General features: G+C 40.0%; 1 protein-coding gene and 1 non-coding gene across 2 annotated transcripts in view; one reads left to right on the top strand and one right to left on the bottom strand.

The window, feature by feature from the left end:
• Positions 1-21,292, bottom strand: part of FAM168A (family with sequence similarity 168 member A) — a 197,052-nt gene that overhangs the window by 125,889 nt on the left and 49,871 nt on the right. The gene's annotated exons all lie outside the window — the stretch shown is intronic.
• TRNAR-UCU (transfer RNA arginine (anticodon UCU)) lies at positions 2,299-2,371 on the top strand. The gene has a single exon. It is a non-coding gene; the product is annotated as a tRNA-Arg (tRNA).

Here is a 21,292-nt window from a genome sequence, read left to right as displayed (position 1 = left end):
TGGGCTACCATAAGGATCAAATGAGGACTATTCCTTATTGCACTGAATTCTCATCTTAGGAATTAACCTTGTCTTTCTGGAACACACAGAGAACTAGGAAGTAAGTAAAAAAAGCATCTTCAAAACCAAACTAACTGCCTCTAATTCTTCACACTTGACTACCAGTAGAGTCCCTGGGGCCTCACTCTTCCTTTAAAAACATATCTAATAAACTCATAATGTGGGAGCACCACAGTTGAAGGCAGGGTTACTATACTGAAAATAATAGTGTTAAGCGAACTGAACATTGAGGGCCTCCCTACAGCCTTCCCCTGCAGCGCCCCCCGCCCCCCAGCTTCCAGACCACTGGCAGCCAGGCCCATAACCTCTAGGAAGGAGACTAGAAGATCCTTCAAGAGAATCTGACCAGCCCTAGTAAAAAGATCTAAAGATACTGACATTGCAGTTGCCCCGCAAATAGCCCAGGCAGATCACCATTATAGTTGAGGTCCATAATCAGTAAGCTCCACCCAAATATTTAAAATTTCCAATCAGTTTTTTAGTATCCCATTTTAAAATACAAACAATCAAGGATTACCAGACATCTGGGGAAAACTCCTAATGAAAAGCAGAATTCAGATCCTATTTATATCAGAAGAAATTTGAGGATGCAAGTGAAAAGTTATTTGAAAGAAAGCATAACAATTATGCTTATCTTGGCCGAAGTTTACCAATGATTAAAAAATCAGATCAGGAATGGAACAGGACAGAGAGCCCAGAGATAAACCCACGCACATATGGTCACCTTATTTTTGATAACGGAAGCAATAATATACAATGGAGAAAAGAGAGCCTCTTCAATAAGTCGTGCTGGGAAAACTGGACATACATGTAAAAGAACAAAATCAGAACACTCCCTAACACCATACACAAAAATAAACTCAAAATGGATTAAAGACCTAAATGTAAGGCCAGACACTATAAAACTTAGAGGAAAATGAAGGCAGAACACTCTATGACATAAATCACAGCAAGATCCTTTTTGACCCAACTCCTAGAGAAATGGAAACAAAAACAAAAATAAACAAAGGGGACCTAATGAAACTTAAAAGCTTTTGCACAGCAAAGGAAACCATAAACAAGATGAAAAGACAACCCTCAAATGGGAGAAAATACTTGCAAACGAAGCAACTGACAAAGGATTAATCTCCAAAATTTACAAGCAGCTCATACAGCTCAATATCAAAAAAACAAACAACCCAATCCAAAAATGGGCAGAAGACCTAAATAGACATTTCTCCAAAGAAGATATACAGATTGCCAACAAACACATGAAAGAATGTTCAACATCATTAATCATTAGAGAAATGCAAATCAAAACTACAATGAGGTAACACCTCACACCAGTCAGAATGGCCATCATCAAAAAATCTACAAACAAATGCTGGAGAGGGTATGGAGAAAAGGGAACCCTCTTGCATTGTTGGTGGGAATGTAAATTGATACAGCCACTATGGAGAATAGTATGGAGGTTCCTTAAAAAACTAAAAATAGAACTACCATAGGACCCAGCAATCCCACTACTCGGCATATACCCCGAGAAAACCATAATTCAAAAAGAGTCATGTACCACAATGTTCACTGCAGCTCTATTTACAATAGCCAGGACATGGAAGCAACCTAAGTGTCCATCAACAGATGAATGGATAAAGAAGAAATGGCACATATATACAATGGAATATTACTCAGCCATAAAAAGAAATGAAATTGAGTTATTTGTAGTGAGGTGGATGGACCTAGAGACTGTCATACAGAGTGAAGTAAGTCAGAAAGAGAAAAATAAATACCGTATGCTAACACATATATATGGAATCTAAAAAAAAAAAATGGTTCTGAAGAACCTAGGGGCAGGACAGGAATAAAGATGCAGACATAAAGAATGGACTTGAGGACACAGGGAGGGGGAAGGGTAAGCTGGGATGAAGTGAGAGAGTGGCATGGACTTATATATACTACCAAATGTAAAATCGATAGCTAGTGGGAAGCAGCCTCATAGCACAGGGAGATCAGCTCGGTGCTTTGTGACCACCTAGAGAGGTGGGATAGGGAGGATGGGAGGGAGATGCAAGAGGGAGGAGCTATGGGGATATATGTATATGTACAGCTCATTCACTTTTTTATAAAGCAGAAACTAACACACCATTGTACAGCAATTATACTCCAATAAAGATGTTAAATACAATAAAAAGGTGGAGCAATCAAGAAAAATAAAATAAAATATACAATAGTCTATTTAAAAAAAAAATCAGATCAGGGAATTCCCTGGCGGTCCAGTGGTTAGGACTCTGCACTTCTACTGCAGGGGGCCCAGGTTTGATCCCTGGTCAGGGAACTAAGATCCCACAAGTCGCGCAGCATGGCCAAAAAAAAAAAAAAAAATCAGATCAGATGGACTTATGCCATCAACCTGATAATAAATAGCTCCTCCAAACTTAATAGTTCATTTTACTGATGGCTATTCACTTCATCAGGGATAAGAAGCATATAGTAAAATAGAGTTTGCTAAGTCTGGGAAGGAGCTATATTGTATCTGCATTTATTTTTCTAATTCTAAAGATATCTGTTGTGTATAGATCTACATAAGGATGGATTGAGTGTCCCAATGAAGGCACTAAAATAAAGAAACCAATGGGTCATAAAAGCATTAAGAGACATCACTGTGCCTACTAATCACTGATGCTACATGTAGTTAGACATCTGTATGTACAAAATTCTAGATGAACCTAGAGAAGGGAAGTCTCTCATCCCATGGCACCTCACCTTCAGAAGTCAGGGAAGACTTCACAGAAAACACAGTAGTTGAGAAGAGTTTTAAAGAAAGAGTAGAGAGCGTCAAGTAAAACAGAAGAACAGGAAAGAGTACAGCACAGCAGAAAGACTATCATGGGCCACAACATACATGAGGATGGAGAGGTTAAGAAGCTGCAAATAATGCAGTGTCACTAGAGCACAGGCAAGAGCAGTAGGAGGTGAGCAGAAATCAGATCAAGGAAGACCTTGTATGTTATACAAGGAATTTAGACTCTAACCTGAAGGCAACTTGGAGCCAATGAAGAGTTTTAACAGCATATTAAGATGATTAGATTTGAATCTAGGAAAAGATCATTCTGATGATGATATAACAGATTTTGGGGGTGGGAAAGGGAAGGTTGGTGGCTACAACCTTCCAAGCTATGTACTAACTGTTCCTAAAAGGCAACTCTCACGCTTACAAACGCTCAGCTTACTGTGAAGCAGATTATTCTACCTCTAAGAGACCAGTAGCTACCAGAGACACTCTAATGATCCCCCTGAGGAATGTAGCATCCCAAGGCCTCCACCACCAGGTTCTTTCTATTTCTCCCCTAAGGTCTTCTTTAAAGGCACAAAGATTGTGTTATGTTACCTTGTATCAGAGTATGTCTCTCAGCCTGGTTTTAAGGAAGATATGCATCAACCCCAAGCCCTCACCTCCCAATTCCCAATGACTAGGGCAATTTTCTGCCATTTCTCAGAGCTATATTAAACTAACACATAGATACATGAGAACACACACACACTCATACACACTCATTTGTATACATGTCTGATTTTCCCATGTACACTCCTTCAAGGAGATGGGAGGAAAGATGGAAAGGAATATTTAACAAGCACCAACTTAATGCTTGATTCTTTCCTCATTTCTCTCATTTAATCTCTCATTTAATCCTCACCACAACTTTGAGCAAAGCAGATTTATATTCCCATTTTTAGAGATGAAGAAACTATTTCTCAAAGAGAACAAATGATTTACCCAAGATCACAGAGCAGGTATAAGGCAAAGCTGAGATTTGAAGCCACATGTCTATGGGTTTACCAATGCTTTTCTACTACACCTCACACTAGGTTTCCCTGTACCTTATTTTAGTCATTACTAAATCTCCACTTAGTCGTTGAACTGCATTATACTGAGCCACTCATTGAACAGATCAACAACCTAGAAAAACAACCAAACAGAAGAACCAGGTGCAGATGGAAAACTTGGACAATAGACACAGGCAGCAAAAAGAAAAGAAAGAAGAAAAGACGAGAAGAGGAAAAGGAAAAGGAAAAAGAAAATAAGCAGCAGCAGCAACATCGATTCCAACAAGCTCTTTGGAGCCCTAGCTGATACTGGCAAGTACAGAAATAGCCAAAACTCATGTTGACAGATCTCCATTTCTAAATCTCGTCTCCTCAGCCAGCCCCAGCAGAGTGCCTGGTAAAATACAGCCTAGTCAGGCACACATCACAAATGAATTCCATTAAGCAGATGCAACCTCTCCCTGAGGACTTCTCACTCTTACAGAACCACCAGGAACTGGAGAAAGCTTTTTTCTCCATCTGAACTACTGTCTACAAGCCCTTGGTGGTAAAGGAAAATTGGATTTGAGAAGAAGATGGCTTGTTAAAGAGCCTAAAACCTAAGGTGGAAAAGGAAGCAATTCACTAAAACCAAGCATTCCGAAACAGAAACTTTCTGTGAGGTGACAAAGAGTGCTGTCATAGTTATGACTTGCCCTCTAAACACAGGGTCCCCAAAGCATCTTGTAGGAGGGGCAGAAGCCAAGACTCATAGACTAGCTCTACCTGCACTGGTCCACAGATATCATCACAGGTTCATACTAACACTATAGATTTTTCTAAAGCAAGAATCACTTGTTTGCAACAACTGTGCTCGGTTACAGAGATTTCACTATAGAAGTATTTTGTTATGGAAAAAGAGTACTATTGTATCAATTAGATCATAAATATAATAAGGGGAGAAAGAAAGGAAACTAAAGGTTAAATAAGATAACGTGGGACTTCCCTGGTGGAGCAGTGGTTAAGAATCTGCCTGCCAAGGCAGGGGACAAGGGTTCAAGCCCTGGTCCAGGAGGATCCCACATGCCACACAGCAACTAGGCCCATGCGCCACAACTACACTCTAGAGCCCTCAAGCCACAGCTACTGAGCCCTGTGCCACAACTACTGAAGCCCGCATGCCTACTGAAGCCCACACGCCTAGAGCCCGTTCTCTGCAACGAGAAGCCACTGCAATGAGAAGCCCGTGCGTGCACTGCAACGAAGAGTAGCCCCCGCTTGCCGCAGCTAGAGAAAGCCTGCGCTCAGCAAAGAAGACCCCACGCATCCAAACATAAATAAATTTATTCTAAAAAAAAAGAAAAAGATAATGTAAGTAAAGAGTCTAGAAACTGAGCTGGCACAAAGTAGATGTTTAACCAGTGTCTGCTCAAGTGAACTGAAAAAGACAAATTAGCATTTGTTTAGTATCTGCTGATTAATAAAAATAACCTAAACAGCTTTTGTATACTTTACCTTGCTTAATCCATAAAATAATTCAGAACAAGTGTTAATTATCCTCATTTTATATATAAGAAGAGAGGTTCAAAAAAATTAGCAACTCGGTCATTTAGTTATTAAGGGACAAAAGTTGTGATTTGTTCACAGTATCAGAAAGTTATAAACTGAGCAAAAAAATAATAATGCCATCTCATTTTTGCTTTAAAGTTTTTCACTGCACAATGAAACATGTGGAGGTAAACAGTGGGCTGGGAAATGGAATACCTGAGTTCTAGACTTAACTGTGCCAAACTGGTATGCAGCTTAAATGAAGTCTCTTTCTTCCCCTTTCTGGATTTTAATTTTCTCACCTAACTCAACAGCGGTACAACATTTAACTTAAAGATGAGTTATACTATCTTGAAATTCCAGGAATATTGTATATACAATCGAGACTCTTTACTGGACAAGAAATGCTCCCTTATTGCCCAGTATTTACTCTACTCTCCCTGGCCACACGTTCAGGATTAAGAGCTTACCTCTACCTGTCCATCAGCCATTCGTAAGCCAGAAGCATCCTTTACGGTACAGCTCCCCACCTGTGCTGGATGCTTCATTAAGTGTAAAGCTGATACTATAGTTTGCTGGAAGCCTGGTGCACAAATGTTACCTGGAGATGAATAAATCATTCCAGTTGTGTTGGGTTGCAATTGTAAGGATAGCAGCTGTGGCTCTGAAAACAGATGGTCTTATAAGGATGGAGGACTTGGCTCCTATCTGATTTTCCTAAGGCAAGCAGGTTTGGGTCAGCAGGAAGCCTGGCTGGGAAGTGCCGGAGTAGAGCTAGCATTCAGTGATGAGGAAAGATGACAGAAATGCACAGGTAGTTTCCTTCCAAAATAAATGAATATATCAGAGGCTGCAATTACCAGAATCCCAAGCCCTTACTTTTGTACCTACTCATCAACTTCTAAATCATTTTCTTTTCAGTCCAACACTTTCTTCCTTGATTTTTCAATACAAAGGTGAGTTCAGGGAGAATGCCTAGCAGAGCCCAGGCACAAGAATAGAACTTTAAGATCTGCTGACTAGAACAACTTGATAAAACAGAGTAAAATAACTTGAAAAAACAGAGAAAAACGAACTGAATTTACCAGATGATAGTGGAATGAGTGTCTAATGACACAGCTGATAATAGTAGATGTGCAGTAAACATATATTTAATAAAGTAACGTGCCAGGCAACATTCTAGGTGTTGTACATATACTGTCTTTTAATTCTCAAGACACCCTTTCTTTTATCTCCATTTTGTATATAAGGAAATTAAAACTCAGAAAAGTCAGGTACTCTGCCCAGTCACACAGCAAATTAAGTGACAGGAGTCAGAAATGACCCCCCAGGGCTAAATGATTCCAAAGCTCTATGCATTGTTTGTCAACCTCCTGTCCAACCAATAGTGGCCTTCTTGAGGTTCCTCAAACACAGCTAGCAGACTCCTACCTCTGGACCTTTCTGCTTGCTATTTCCTCTACCTTCACATCTTCTCAACGTTTTCTACTCTAGATCATTCAGGGCTCTGCTCAAACGCCATCTCTTCAGAGAAGCTTTTCTTGATCATCCCCCCCAACATATACTGTTCCCTTACTTTGCTTTATTTTTTTATTATGACACTAAAATTGTATTATTTATTAGTTTATTTGTTTGCTTACTGTCAGTCTCTCCCACTAGAATGAAAGTTTTTTGGTTTTTGGTTTTTTTTTTGCGGTACGCAGGCCTCTCACTGTTGTGGCCTCTCCCGTTGCGGAGCACAGGCTCCGGACGTGCAGGCTCAGCGGCCATGGCTCACGGGCCTAGCTGCTCCGCGGCATGTGGGATCTTCCCGGACCGGGGCACGAACCCGTGTCCCCTGCATCAGCAGGCGGACTCTCAACCACTGCGCCACCAGGAAAGCCCCTAGAATGAAAGATTTTTGAGGACAAGGACTTTTTCTTGATCACAACTGTATCCCCTGTGCTTAGAACAGTGACTAGTACATTGCAGGTGCTCAACAAATATTCAGTGAATCAATGAATGAATCCTGTGATCAAAATCACAGAGCTCTAGAATATTAGTGTAAAAAAGTACTTGTTACAGGGCTTCCCTGGTGGCGCAGTGGTTGAGAGTCCGCCTGCCGATGCAGGGGACACGGGTTCGTGCCCCAGTCCGGGAAGATCCCACATGGCGCGGAGTGGCTGGGCCTGTGAGCCATGGCCGCAGGGCCTGCGCGTCTGGAGCCTGTGCTCCGCAACAGGAGAGGCCACAACAGCGAGAGGCCCGCGTACCGCAAAAAAAAAAAAAAAAGTACTTGTTACATAGCATAAGGAGCACTGGCTTTGCAATCAGGCAGATGTGGGTTCAAGTCTCTAACTGACTATGACTGTGTGACTTTGGACAAGTCTCTAAACTTCTTTAATTTTAATCTGTAAAGTGGGTATAAAAAAATAAGGCCCATAGATCTATTATGATGATTAAATCCAATAAACACATGAAAATGTTTTATGCAAACTATAATGTGTTATATAAATATGATGAGAAATTATGACAATGAGAAAAAGTTTAGAGACAATCTAGTCAAGGCTTTCACTTCAGAGATCACTCTAAGGCCCAAAAAGGTAAGTGAACTGTCCAATGTCCCACAGTTATTTAGAACAGAAAAATAATCAGACTCTAGGTCTCCAGGCAACCAAGCTGGGACACCTGCCATTACCCCCCAAACTAGTTGACCTCTGGTATTCTACTTTCTCTTGATTCTTCTTGTACTTCACTGGCTGATCCTTTGATCTTCTCAACCCTACCCCCGCCCCACCACCACCTAGGTCAGCGTGTCCAGAGCTCAAATGTCAGATCTCTTCTCTGCTCTATCTATACACATTTCTTGGGTGATCACATCTACTCCATGACTTTACATATACTAATGATTTCCATTTCTGACCTGGACTTCTCTGAATTCCAGACTTGTATATCCAACTGCCTACCCAACATCTCCTTTTGGTTGTCTTACAGCCATCTGAAATGTAATATGTCTAAAATCAAACACTTGACCTCCCTCTACAAACCTGCACCTGCCAGTCTTTCCCATCTCTGAAAACAGCAACTCCAATCTTATAGTCACTCAAGTCAAAAACCTTCCATTGACTATTTTCTTAATCTCATAATCCTCAATCTATCAGCAAATTCTGTCAGCTCTACTTTCAAAACATATCCTGATTCCAACAATTTCTTACCACCTCTACTGCTACCACACTGTCTCAAGCTTCCTTTATCTCATTCCCTAACTCTTGCTACAGCTTCCTATCTGATTCCCCTGCTTCTGCCCTTGCCCTATCCATCCCCTATCCCTCTCTCCTCAGAAGCCAAAATGATCCTTTTAAATTCAATTAGAGCATGTCACTCTACTCTGTTCGAAATCCTGCAATGGTTTCTCATCTCAACCAGAATAAAATAAAGGTTATTACCATGGGCTACAAGACACCATGTAATCCGGATCCATTCTACCTATCTGATCTTACCCACTACCACTGTCCTCTTTGCTCATTACACTTCAGCCACACTGCAGTAAAATTAAATTTTAACACCAACATTCATGTTGTTTGGGAACCACTCTGAAGTGGCCAAAAGCAAAGACCAAGAATATGCAAGCATTGGACTCCTTAATGTGAACAGCAGGAACATTCTTTCCCTCCTTGTTGTTCATTGATAAACTGAGCACAACCCCACCTCAGGGATTTAATGCTTACGTTCTCTCTGCCTAAAGCATTCTTCCCTCAAACTATTAATATGATGTGTTCCTTTATTTCATAACATCTCTTCTCAAATTTCACCTCACCAAAAAGGCCTAGGTCAACCAATCATATCTAAAAGAGACCCCTCCTGGGAATTCCCTGGCGGTTCAGTGGTTAGGACTTGGCACTCTTATTGCCAGAGGCCCAGGTTCAGGCCTGGTTGGGAAACTAAGATCCTGCAAGCTGTGTGGCACAGCCAAAAATAAAATAAATAATAAAAGTAAAACAGACTCCTTTTCAATAACTCCCTTTCCCCATACATTGCCTAATTTTTCATATCTCTGCCCACTAGAGTGCCATTGAAATCAGGGACTTTAATTTATTCACTGATATATCCCCAGTGCCAAGATTGTATGTGCTCTATAATCCATACCAGCAATCAATTTAGCCATTAATTATTTTGTAATTAATATCTTATGTCCTCAATCTAGTCTTCCCCTAAACAGACTAAATATTATTTTCAAATGAAAATCTCTCAATTCTGGATATCCTCTCTGAGAACTTTCAATTCAACTAGTGATAATGTAGAAGTAATTTTAAAAGGAGAGAATGGTAAAATGAAGCCATATTTTTCTTCTTCTGGGATCCTCTTATAATCAGCTAACAAATCAGTAAGTATTAATAAGCACCTTTAGGTACAGAGCACCATCTTATTAAAGAAGGATATTACCTAGCTAGGTAGTAAAACATAGAGAGGTACATAAAAATAGTAATAAGATGGATAATAAATACATGAAAAGACACTCAGCATCATTAGCCATCAAGGAAATACAAACCAAATCACGGTGAAACACCATTCAATTCACATTCACTAGGATGACCAAAATAAAAAAGACAAGTGGTGGAGAGGATGTGGAGAAACCGGAACCCTCATACACTGCTGGGGGGAATAAAATGGTGCAGCCACTTTGCAAAACAGTCTGAAGTTCCTCAAAGGGTTAAACATAAAATTACCCTGTGATCCAGCAATTTCACTCCTAGAATTTATTTCTTCTACCTAAGGGAAATGAAAACATATAACAAATATCCACGCAAAAACTCCATATACAAATGTTCACAGCAGCATTATTCATAATAGCTAAAAAGCAGAAACTACCCAAATGTCTATTAACTGATGAATAGATAAATAAATGTGGTATATCCATACAATGGAATATTTTGCAGTAAAAAGGAATGAAGTATTGATACATGCTACAACATGGATGAACCTTGAAAACATTATACTAAATGAAAGAAGTCTGGTCATAAAAAGCCAACTACTATATGATAACTTTTATATGAAATATCCAGAATAGGCAAATCTACTGTAGAAGATAGATTAGTGGACTTCCCTGGTGGCACAGTGGTTAAGAATCCCCCTCCCAATGCAGGGGACATGGGTTTGAACCCTGGTCCAGGAAGATCCCACATGCCGCGGAGCAACTCGGCCCGTGTGCCACATCTACTGAGCCTGCGCTCTAAATCCCGCAAGCCACAACTACTGAGCCCACGTGACACAACTGCTGAAGCCCGTGTGCCCAGAGCCCGTGCTCCACAAGAGAAGCCACCACAATGAGAAGCCCACACACCACAACGAAGAATAGCCCACACTCGCCGCAACTAGAAAGAGCCTGCGCGCAGCAACAAAGACCCAACAAGAAAGAAAGAAAAGAAAGAAAGAAAGAAAAGAAAGAAAGAAAGAAAGAAAGAAAGAAAGAAAGAAAGAAAGAAAGAAAGAAAAGAAAGAAAGAAATTTATATTTTAAAAAAAGAAGATAGATTACTGGTTGCCTAGGGCTGGTGGAGATGGGAGAAGTATGGGTGGCTGCTAAAGGGTACATGTTTCTTTTGCAGGTAATGAAAATGATCTAAAATTGACTGTGACAATGGCTGCACAATTCTGTGAATAAAAAAGCACTGAACTGTACACTTCAAATGGGCAAATTGTATGGTACATGGATTATAGCTCAATAAAGTAAAAAAAACTTTAAAAATATAATCTGGGGTTTATTTCAGGTTCCATTTATCAACATTCTTACCATTCACATTCAAATTAACATTTATTCAGGGTAGGATTTTCATCTCACAGCAGCAGCTATCAAATTGCTCACCAGAGCTCATCTTCAGACAGACTTTGAACAAGTCCTTGGCATTAGGAGATAAAATAAGAGCTTATAAAAGCCAAGCACAGATGAGACTGGCCTTGGCTGTGGTTGCCAAATATATGGAATTTCTAAAAATTAAAATAGTTTTTGTAAAACAGTAAATAAAAAAAAATTTAAGGAAAAAGAAAAGTTAACATTTATTGAAGGCTAGGTAACTCTCACTTTATTTTACTCAATACAACCAAAAAGGCTGTGAGACAGGAGTTATCAACTCATCCATTTTGCAGGTAAGAAATCCATAGCTCATAAAAGTTAAATGATTTAGGGACTTCCCTGATGGTCCAGTGGTGAAGACTCCACGCTCCCAATGCAGGGGGCACAGGTTCAATCCCTGGTTGGGGAACTAAGATCCCTCATGCCGCATGGTGCAGCCAAATAAATAAATGATTTCAGACCTATAGTAAATTATCAGAGCCAGGAGTTGGTCCTGCATTCACTATCTCCAAATCTAGGGCTCTTTCTCACCTCTCATCCCCAACTTCTTGCTAGTAAGCATAATTAAGACCTAGCTGTAGCACTTACTCATAAAAGTAAGTACTAAGAACTAAGAGATCATAAGAACACATTTATAATCACAGATTAACAGAATGATGATCAAAACTGTATAACACAAAATCCAATATCCCTGCGTTTAACTACTGGGTCAGCAGTGCTATGCTACATGAAAAAAGAGTTGGCTGGATCTGATTCCCAAGGTCACCTATATGGGGGAAAAAAAGAAAGAGAGAAAGACAAAAAAAAGTTCACAGCATTCCCCAGTAAACCAATCAAGAACCATACACACTTCAGACGGGTTTGTAACTGACCTTGGTAATTCCTGAAACAAGACATCTTAATGATACCACCAAAAGCACTTATTAAAAAGCTAGGCTGTGACAAGGAAGTTTTTTGGGGTGATGGAACTATTCTGTACCTTGACTGTGGTAGTGATTACACAAACCTAAGCATTATTAAATTCTGACACAGAAAGGTCAACTCTACTGTTAACTTAAAAGTAAAATTTAAGGGGCTTCCCTGGTGGCGCAGGGGTTAAGAATCTGCCTGCCAATGCAGGGGACAGGGTTCAAACCCTGGTCTGGGAAGATCCCACGTGCCGCGGAGCAACTAAGCCCGTGCGCCATCAACTACTGAGCCTGTGCTCTACAGCCTGTGAGCCACAACTACTGAGCCCGGCTGCCACAATTACTGAAGTCCGCACACCTATAGCCCACGCTCTGCAACAAGAGAAGCCACTGCAATGAGAAGCACGCGCAGCACAACAAAGAGTAGCCTCCACTCGCCGCAACTAGAGAAAGCCCGCACGCAGCAACGAAGACCCAACGCAGTCAAAAATAAATAAATAAATTTATAAAAAATAAAAGTAAAATTTAAGAAAACCTGCATACATATTAAAAAGTAAGCTGTTGTGCATCAAAAGACATTATCAACAGAGTAAAAAGGCAACCCATAGAATGGAAGAAAATATTTGTAAATCATATATTGATAAAGGATTAATATCCAGAATATATAGATAACTCCTAAAACTCACAATAACAACAACAAAAACCTGATTCAAAAATGGGCAAAGGACCTGAACAGACATTTCTCCAAAGAAGATATATAAATGCTCAATAAGCACTGAAATGATGCTCAATATCACTAATCATTAAAGAAACACAAATCAAAACCACAATGAGATACCACCTCACACTCATTAGGATGGCTATTACCAAAAAAAAAAAAAAAAAACAGAAAATAACAAGTGTTGGTGAGGATGTGGAGAAATTGGAATCCTTGTGCACCATTGGTGGAAATGTAAAATGGTATTGCTGCTGTGGAAAACACTAAAATGTTTCCTCAAAAAATTAAACAGGGCTTCCCTGGTGGCGCAGTGGTTGGGAGTCCGCCTGCCGATGCAGGGGACGCGGGTTCGTGCCCCGGTCTGGGAGGATCCCACATGCCGCGGAGCGGCTGGGCCCGTGAGCCATGGCCGCTGAGCCTGCGCGTCCGGAGCCTGTCCTCCGCAACGGGAGAGGCCACAGCAGTGAGAGGCCCGCGTAACGCATAAAAAAAAAAAAAAAAAAAAAAAAAAAAAAAAAATTAAACAAAGAATAACCATATGATCTAACAGTTTCATTTCTGGGTATATACTCAAAAAAACTAAAAGCAGGGTCTCAAATAGATGTTTGTACACCTGTGTTCATAGCAGCATTATTCACAATAGCTAAAATGTGTAACCTAAGTATCCATTAACAGTGAAGGGATAAGCGAAATCTGGTGTATATATACAATTATTCATCCTTAAAAAGGAAGGAAATTCTGTCATATGCTACAACATGGATGAACCTTGAGGACATTATGCTAAATGAAATAAGCCAGTCACAAAAGAAAACTACTGTATGCTTCCACTTATATGAGGTACTTCGAGTAGTCAAAATCACAGGGACAGGAAGTAAAATGGTGGTTGCCAGGGGTGGGGGAGGGGACAATGGGGGGTGGTTGTTCAATGGGTGTAGAGTTTTACTTTTGCAAGATGAAGAGAGTTCTGGAGATGGATGGTGGGAAGGTTGCACAAGAATATTAATGTGCTTAATACCACTGAACTGTATAGTTAAAAAAACGGTAAATTTTATGAGCCACAATTTATTTATTTATGAATAAATAAGCTAGGCATATGTGGTAATGTTACTTCAAGTAAAATTATAGTAATAGCTAATGTTTATGAGTGTTTACTATGAGCGAGCACATTATTTCACTTAACCCTGACCATAACCCCAACTATTAGACCTCTCTTTCACAAATGAGAAGGCTGAGCCTAGTAAGGCCAAGCCACTTGCTCAAGATCACATAGCTAGTTAACTCAGACTGAATTCAAACTCAGGCAGTCTGACTCTATAGCCCAGGCCCTTAACCACTATACTACAGCATAAAATACTATATTAAATATCACAGATAGAAGTTGACAAATATAACTACTCAGGCTAGTCCTGACGACCTAAGCTTTCAAATGAACAGAACCACATTAGAAGCAGACATACTATACAACCAATATAGCAGATTAAAAGCATTGTGGAAACATCAAGAGCATTCTTGTAAAAAAAGTACATAATTAAATGTAGCTGGCTCCACAGTCACTCCCTTCAGAACCATGCCCCAATGCAGCCCATAAAAGGAAAAGCAAAATAATGACAGCTCTAGATCATCACAGGCAGGAAACACACACACACACAATCTACTAAGACCCCCTCTGCCCGAGACTCCAGCATCCCAATTTCAATACTGCCCTCCAATACTGTCAGATTCAAAGTGCCACCTTCCTACTTTGTGGCACTTTGTACTTTTGAGTAGTTTTCATATTTGCTCTGGGCAAAGGACTGTTCCCTTTAGCCCAAGGCTCTGCAGAACAAACATCACACTCTGTATCCCCATCCCACAAATGGATGCTATAACTTAACTCCATGCCCAACACTAAGCAAATATCCCTTGTTTCTACTTAAGTTCTTTATTCCCTCATACCTCATAGTTTATGACTTATGTGTCAGTGCTTATTTATCTGAAAAGCAGAAACTTTAAAAAAGAAAAAAAAAAGCAGCACAATAAGCCAAACTAAAGTGCCAACAGCATGAACGGGGACCTAAGGAGGAGCTTGATGATGGAGGAGAGGGTACGTGGAACTAACTTTCTAACTTTCTGCATAATCAGACCTTATTATTCAAGGAAGGTCAGCGAAGCCTCCTCAGCACATAAGTTCCTTTCTCTCCTGTTGCTTCTATCAAATAAACATAATACACCAAATAATAAATATACCTGTTAGCTGTATTTATTTAATCCTAGACTGCATTTAAGTCTCCATGTTTCTTTGTAAAAACATCTTAGTCCTTCTAGGAATTTTAATCTGTTCCTTAAAAGGAATCACTGATTAAACAAAGTGTCAAAAGGTTCACATTCAACCAAACTTAACTGAGCACCTACTATGTTTCTGAATTAGATTTTTTCACAGGAGGTTTTTCATTTAATCCTAAAAAAGAATCCTTTGACTTAAGTATTATTGGCTGCCACCCTTCCTTTTTTTTTTTTTTTTTTTAACCACCAAGTAAAGTGAGAATCAGGCAGTTAAGTAACTTGCAAAGATCTCACAGCTAAAAAGCAAAGGGAAAGAAGTAAAGGAGCCAGGATTCAAACTCTGACCTTCTATTTCACCTCTCTAAACTTTAATTTCCTCATCAGCAAGAAATATTACCTATCTTCAAGAGTTGATGTAGGGGGGCTTTCCTGGTGGCAGAGTGGTTAAGAATCCGCCCGCCAATGCAGGGGACAAGGGTTCAAGCCCTGGTCTGGGAAGATCCCACATGTCGTGGAGCAACTAAGCCCATGAGCCACAACTACCAAGCCTGCACTCTAGAGCCCACGAGCCACAACTACTGAGCCCAGGCGCCGCATCTACTGAAGCCTGCGTGCTCTAGAGCCCATGCTCCGCAACGAGAAACCACCACAATGAGAAGCCCGCGCATTGCAACAAAGACCTAACGCAGCCAATCAATCAATAAATCAATAAAATTGTTTAAAAAAAAGAAGAGTTGATGTAGGAATTATATGCAAAGCACTTAGATCAGGGGCTGCTCCTCAATAAATGTTAGCTTTATTCCTTTTTTCCTTCATGCTTGAAATGTCTGGTTTGTTGGCTTATTCCAAACAAATGGCAATTTTTTAAAGTTTACACTTTGTTTTTCTTAGCTATCTTATTAACTGGTTTTGTCTTGGTCCTCACAAGGACGTTCATAAACCTGGGATATCTTGGGAGCACTTCTGGCTCACCTAGCAGCTGGGATGCTTGCAGCAGAGCTCTTTTTGCTCAGAAACTTGCATAGAGACTACTTCCTCTCCTCTATTCTCCCTTAGACAAACAGACACATACGCAGGTGGAAAATTTTTTTAAGCCACAATTAGCTTAATTAACATAAAGTGACAGAAATAGAAAAAGCCACAGTGTTCTAGCCAGGCAGCAAGGCTGCAGGGGAAGCAAGAATTCTCTGGCTGGCAAAGTGAGAGGAGAAATAAGCATCTACTGGGGAGGAAAAGGAGTCACTGCCATGTGGTGGGAACTAAGGAATATCTAAAATGGATGGTCAGCACCACCCACTGGGGCCCTCATCCTTAGTCCTCAGGATGGGTCAGGTGCCCCTGATTTATCAAACAAAAACTCACGCCAGACGAAAACGTGATTATGAGCTCCTTAAGGGCAGAAATTATAACCTACATCTAGATCCCCAGGCACAGAACCTGGCACAGAGAAGCACTCATATTTGAATATATAAATAATTGCATAAATGAATAAAGTCAGATTAAAAGAAAGAGCTTATCCATCTTTTCCAGTGTACTAGTACTACACAAGGAGGGTTCCTATAAGCACCATGATGCAATCCATAATTCCTCATAAATACCCACACACACAAAAGTATGGTGCATCTGCAGGCCATCTCCCCAAGAGCTCTAGATAACCCACAACTGCTTCTGGAAAAAAAAAAGACAGCAAGTCCCTAATAAAACCTATCAGCAGCTCCCCACTACCTTCAGAATAAACTCTATACACCTTAATTAGCATGTAAGGTCCTTCTGTAAACTGGCTCTTGCCTTTCTTTCCAGATACACCTTTTCAAGAACTCTGAGCACCTGCCAAACATGAAGCCCTCTGCCCCTTAAGTATGCCCTGAAAACCTGCTTCAGCACCTTTGTTGCTGCAGTTCCCATGAGACTCATCACCACCAAAATTTGGTTTACCTAAGTTCAATTCACCTTTCATGAAACAACTCAGGTCCCATCCATTTTTACAAAATCTGTTATAATTGACCCAGATCATAGTGTTCATCTCCTTTCCTGACTTAAGGCAGTACTATCCATAGCTCTCATCCCATATTCAACAATACCATGTTGTTATCTTTACATAGAGGGCATATATCCACACATAGATCAATACAAGGGTATGGGGATTTCCCTGGTGGTCCAGTGGTAAAGAATCCACCTTACAATGCAAGGGACGCGGGTTCAATCCCTGGTCAGGGAACTAAGATCCCACATGCCATGGGGCAATTAAGCCCGCGCGCCACAACTACTGAGCTCGTGTGCCTCAAATACAGAGTCCACATGCCGCAAACTACAGAGCCCTTGCACTCTGGAACCCACGCACCACAACTACAGAGCTCATGTGCCCTGGAGCCCGTGTGTCACAACTAGAGAGAGAAAACCCACACGCACAACTAGAGAAATGCCTGTGCACCACAACAAAAGATCCCACATGCCTCAATGAAGATCCCGTGTGCCGCAACTAAGATCCTACACAGCCAAAAAAAAAAATTAATTAAAAAAAATACAATTAAAAAAAATATGGTGTGCTCCTCCAACCAGTAACTCTCATTATAGCAAGAACATACCTGTGTTACTCTATTGCCAGTGGCTAGAAAACTAGCCTATCTCTAGTAAATGCTGTTTGTTCATGCAAAAATTGTACATTTTTTTCCATTTTAAAGTGCAAGTGCCAACTAATATAAGTTATTATATTATTATATAATAAAGGGATTACCAATTTACCAGCTTTCTCATCAATTTTATACAATAAGTGCTCTCATAATAATGATCAAAAAAAAATAATGATCTATCTCCAAACTTTTACAAGTTCCTATCTCCAAATTTCTTTTTGAATCAAAGATAAGATTACACTTGTACAGCGATGTTTCAAGAGTAACTATGTTTTACTATGTCTTGATTCTTGGAAAACTAGTAACCTGTGAATGCTCTAAGACAGTGGTAACTGTTTAAGCTAGCATGTGACAATCAGGTATACCCATTCATCTTTTAAGACTCATAAAGGTATGAAACTTTTCTTAAATCCCTCTCTCCACTGCCAGAATTGACTAATCTACTTCTTCCTTTGGGTTCCACTTTACCCCAGATATTATCTGACCGAACCCTAGATATATTTCTATCATAGCACCTATTACATACACTTAATTATACTTCCTTACTTACATGTCTGTCTACCTACCAATTTGCCCTTCTGGATGTTTGCTTTCCCATACATTAGCCACACATACCTTCTTAAATTCAAATTTATGTTAACTAAAACTAAATAAAATTTAAAATTCAGTTCCTCAGCCTCACTAGCTATATTTCAAGCACTCAACAGCCACATATGGCTGGTGACTACCACACTGGATAACCCAGATATAGAATATTTCCATCACTGCAGAAAGTTCAATTGGACAGGGCTGTGTCTAGATTGTGTATGTTTTCTGAGGAACACAGTCTAGCAGGCAGTTTGGCAGGAGCTATGCCTAATTCATTTCTCTATCGCAGCATCTAGCACTTACTAAACTCCCAGTAAATGTCTCTTAGGAATGACACTGGGTAACAGAGAGCTTGTCCCACCTTTCGTATTATCACAGCCCACCAGAGTCTATGCTCCATAAGTTCAATGTTCCTTATAGGCTAGAATCAGTATAATTACCCACCATCATCCCAACTTGTGGAAAGAGGTAGGAACCACGATAGCTAGAGGTAATGAGAAAGTCTTTGTTCAGTCCCTCTCCCCAAACCAAGGCTCCACTATTTAATGTAAGACTTGATAAAGAAGAAGCTTATTTCTTGTTTCAAGTTTGGCATGTAATTAAACTGCAGTTGATTCTAAAAGGAATTTCTTTCAAATACTGGAACAATCTTACAACTCGGCAGAAATAAAAACAGAGAGACACTGTTCAAAATTTATCACACTTTTGGGGACTCAAATCAATATATCCTCTCTATATAAAAAATATAAAGTACGCTCATTATATTAAAAAATAGTCATTTGGCACATTTTCTGAACATCTATAAGGGCTAGGGGCTAAAGAAAGAGAAATAAATAAGTTCTAGTTTGGGCAGATAGAAATTTAAATTGGAATAATACAAAGCGCGAAGTGCTCTATGATAAGGGGAAATACCAGAAACTATGAAGAACACAAAGGACAGGCTCAGAATCCAGTGGTGTGATGTGGCAAAGGGTGGGGGAACCACAAGGGAGGCTGCTTAGAAATGAACCCAAGCTACATTTTGAAAGGAAATTAAAAGGTTGGGAGATGAAGAAAGGGCGAGAGGGTGTCACAAATAGAGACAACGTCATTGATGAAGGTATAGGAATTTGACTTGACAGTAAATGTCAAGTAGTTCAGGTTGGCTGGAACAATATGAGAAAGATAATTTGAGGCTAATGAGGCAAGCAGAGGCCGAATCACGAAAAAGATCTGCAAGCTAAACTAAGGAGTTTGAATTTTATCCTCAAAGCTATGGGAAACCTCCGAAAGTTTTAAAGCAGGAAAGAGGAGTGAAAGCTACATTAAAACTCACAGAGCAGCAGTATGAAGGATGATTTGGGGGAGGTGAGACAGAAGCAGGGAGACCAGTCAGGAAGTTGCTGCAAAAAGTGAAGAGACAGTATATTTTACCACAATTCTTTTTCAAAAATGGGAAAAAAAAAAAAAGTGATGAGACAAGGCCCATCTGATGCAAATAGTTTTAAACACAACCTATTTTAAATGGGTCTCTCTCCATTAGTCTATGCCACCCAAAGCTGTAACACCATGATTCAATTATATAGCACAACTACAAAAGCAACTATTAAAGTCAGTTACATAAACTCTAAAATATCATACTCACTGTTTTTATTCAATAGCCATTCTGGACTTCAGACTAAAACTGTACATTTTTCTCTTTTTCACCGCACACAATCTTGGAAAACCACTTCAGCCAGCTGAGCACATCTGTGCAGTGTGCAACAAGTGTGAACAATTTAACAGGAGTTTAACGAAACACTGCCTATTCTTTATTGGAGAAAAAAAATTGATTCTAACATGGCAACATCAGGTTGCAAATTGACATTTTTTAATTAGCTTTAAAAATATGAACATGTCAATTTAAAATCCCATCTGGTTACATGGTACAGCTGTCCTGAATGAATATAACATTTTCAGTTATTAGGCACTTGGCTAAAGCATTCAGAACTGCCATGTGCCATCAACAAACAGCAAGAGTCACAAGTACAGTACTTAAAAACTACCTACATGGGCTTCCCTGGTGGCGCAGTGGTTGAGAGTCTGCCTGCCGATGCAGGGGACACAGGTTCGTGCCCCGGTCTGGGAAGATCCCACATGCCGCGAAGCAGCTGGGCCCGTGGGCCATGGCCGCTGAGCCTGCGCATCCGGAGCCTGTGCTCCGCAACGGGAGAGGCCACAACAGTGAGAGGCCCGCGTACCGCAAAAAAAAAAAAAAAAAACTACCTACATGCTCACACTGGTATAAGAGGATTACTTAGCCTGTCCCGGAAAGGTGGGGATATATGGGGAAATGGAAGGCACAATCTCACAATTTTAAGAAAGTAGCTTTCAGTTTACCTCCAATTCTCTTAAAAGACAATGGACTCTGATATCTTTGATCCCATAATTCCTTAGCCTAGAGAGCTTTACCTACCCTCCTGCCTTGAACCAATAAAATCTTAAGAGCCAAGGCTTTGGAACTGGACTAAAAGTGGGTTCAATTCCAACTCTACCTCTTACACACTGTATGAAATTAACACATTTCTTAATCTTCCTGAGACTCTACTTTCTCAGGTGTAAAATGATAATACCTAAACCTACAGAGTTGTGGTGAGGATGAAAGAAAATGTACATAAACTATCTAAAGAATATTTGGCTCATGTGGGCATTCACTAAATGGTTAACTACTTTTACATTCTCCTTTGTACCTTACTGTAATTTGTATAGAACAGTAATTATGCATGTACCTTAAAAGTTTATTGTGACAATTAAATGAATTAATACAGGTAAAGGGCTTAGAATAGTACCCGGCACATAGTAGGCAATCATTAACTGTTAGTTGCTGTTGTTGTTACTACCAACACTGAATTACAACTTATCTGCTGTCTTCCTCCACATTAATATTTAGCATAAAACCTCAATAAACATCTGCTGACCAGCTGAATAAATAATGGATGACTGGTTGAATG

Source organism: Phocoena phocoena, chromosome 8 (genome assembly GCF_963924675.1).
Source record: "Phocoena phocoena chromosome 8, mPhoPho1.1, whole genome shotgun sequence".
Taxonomy (NCBI): Eukaryota; Metazoa; Chordata; class Mammalia; order Artiodactyla; family Phocoenidae; genus Phocoena; species Phocoena phocoena.
This window is presented reverse-complemented; position numbering and strand designations above follow the sequence as displayed.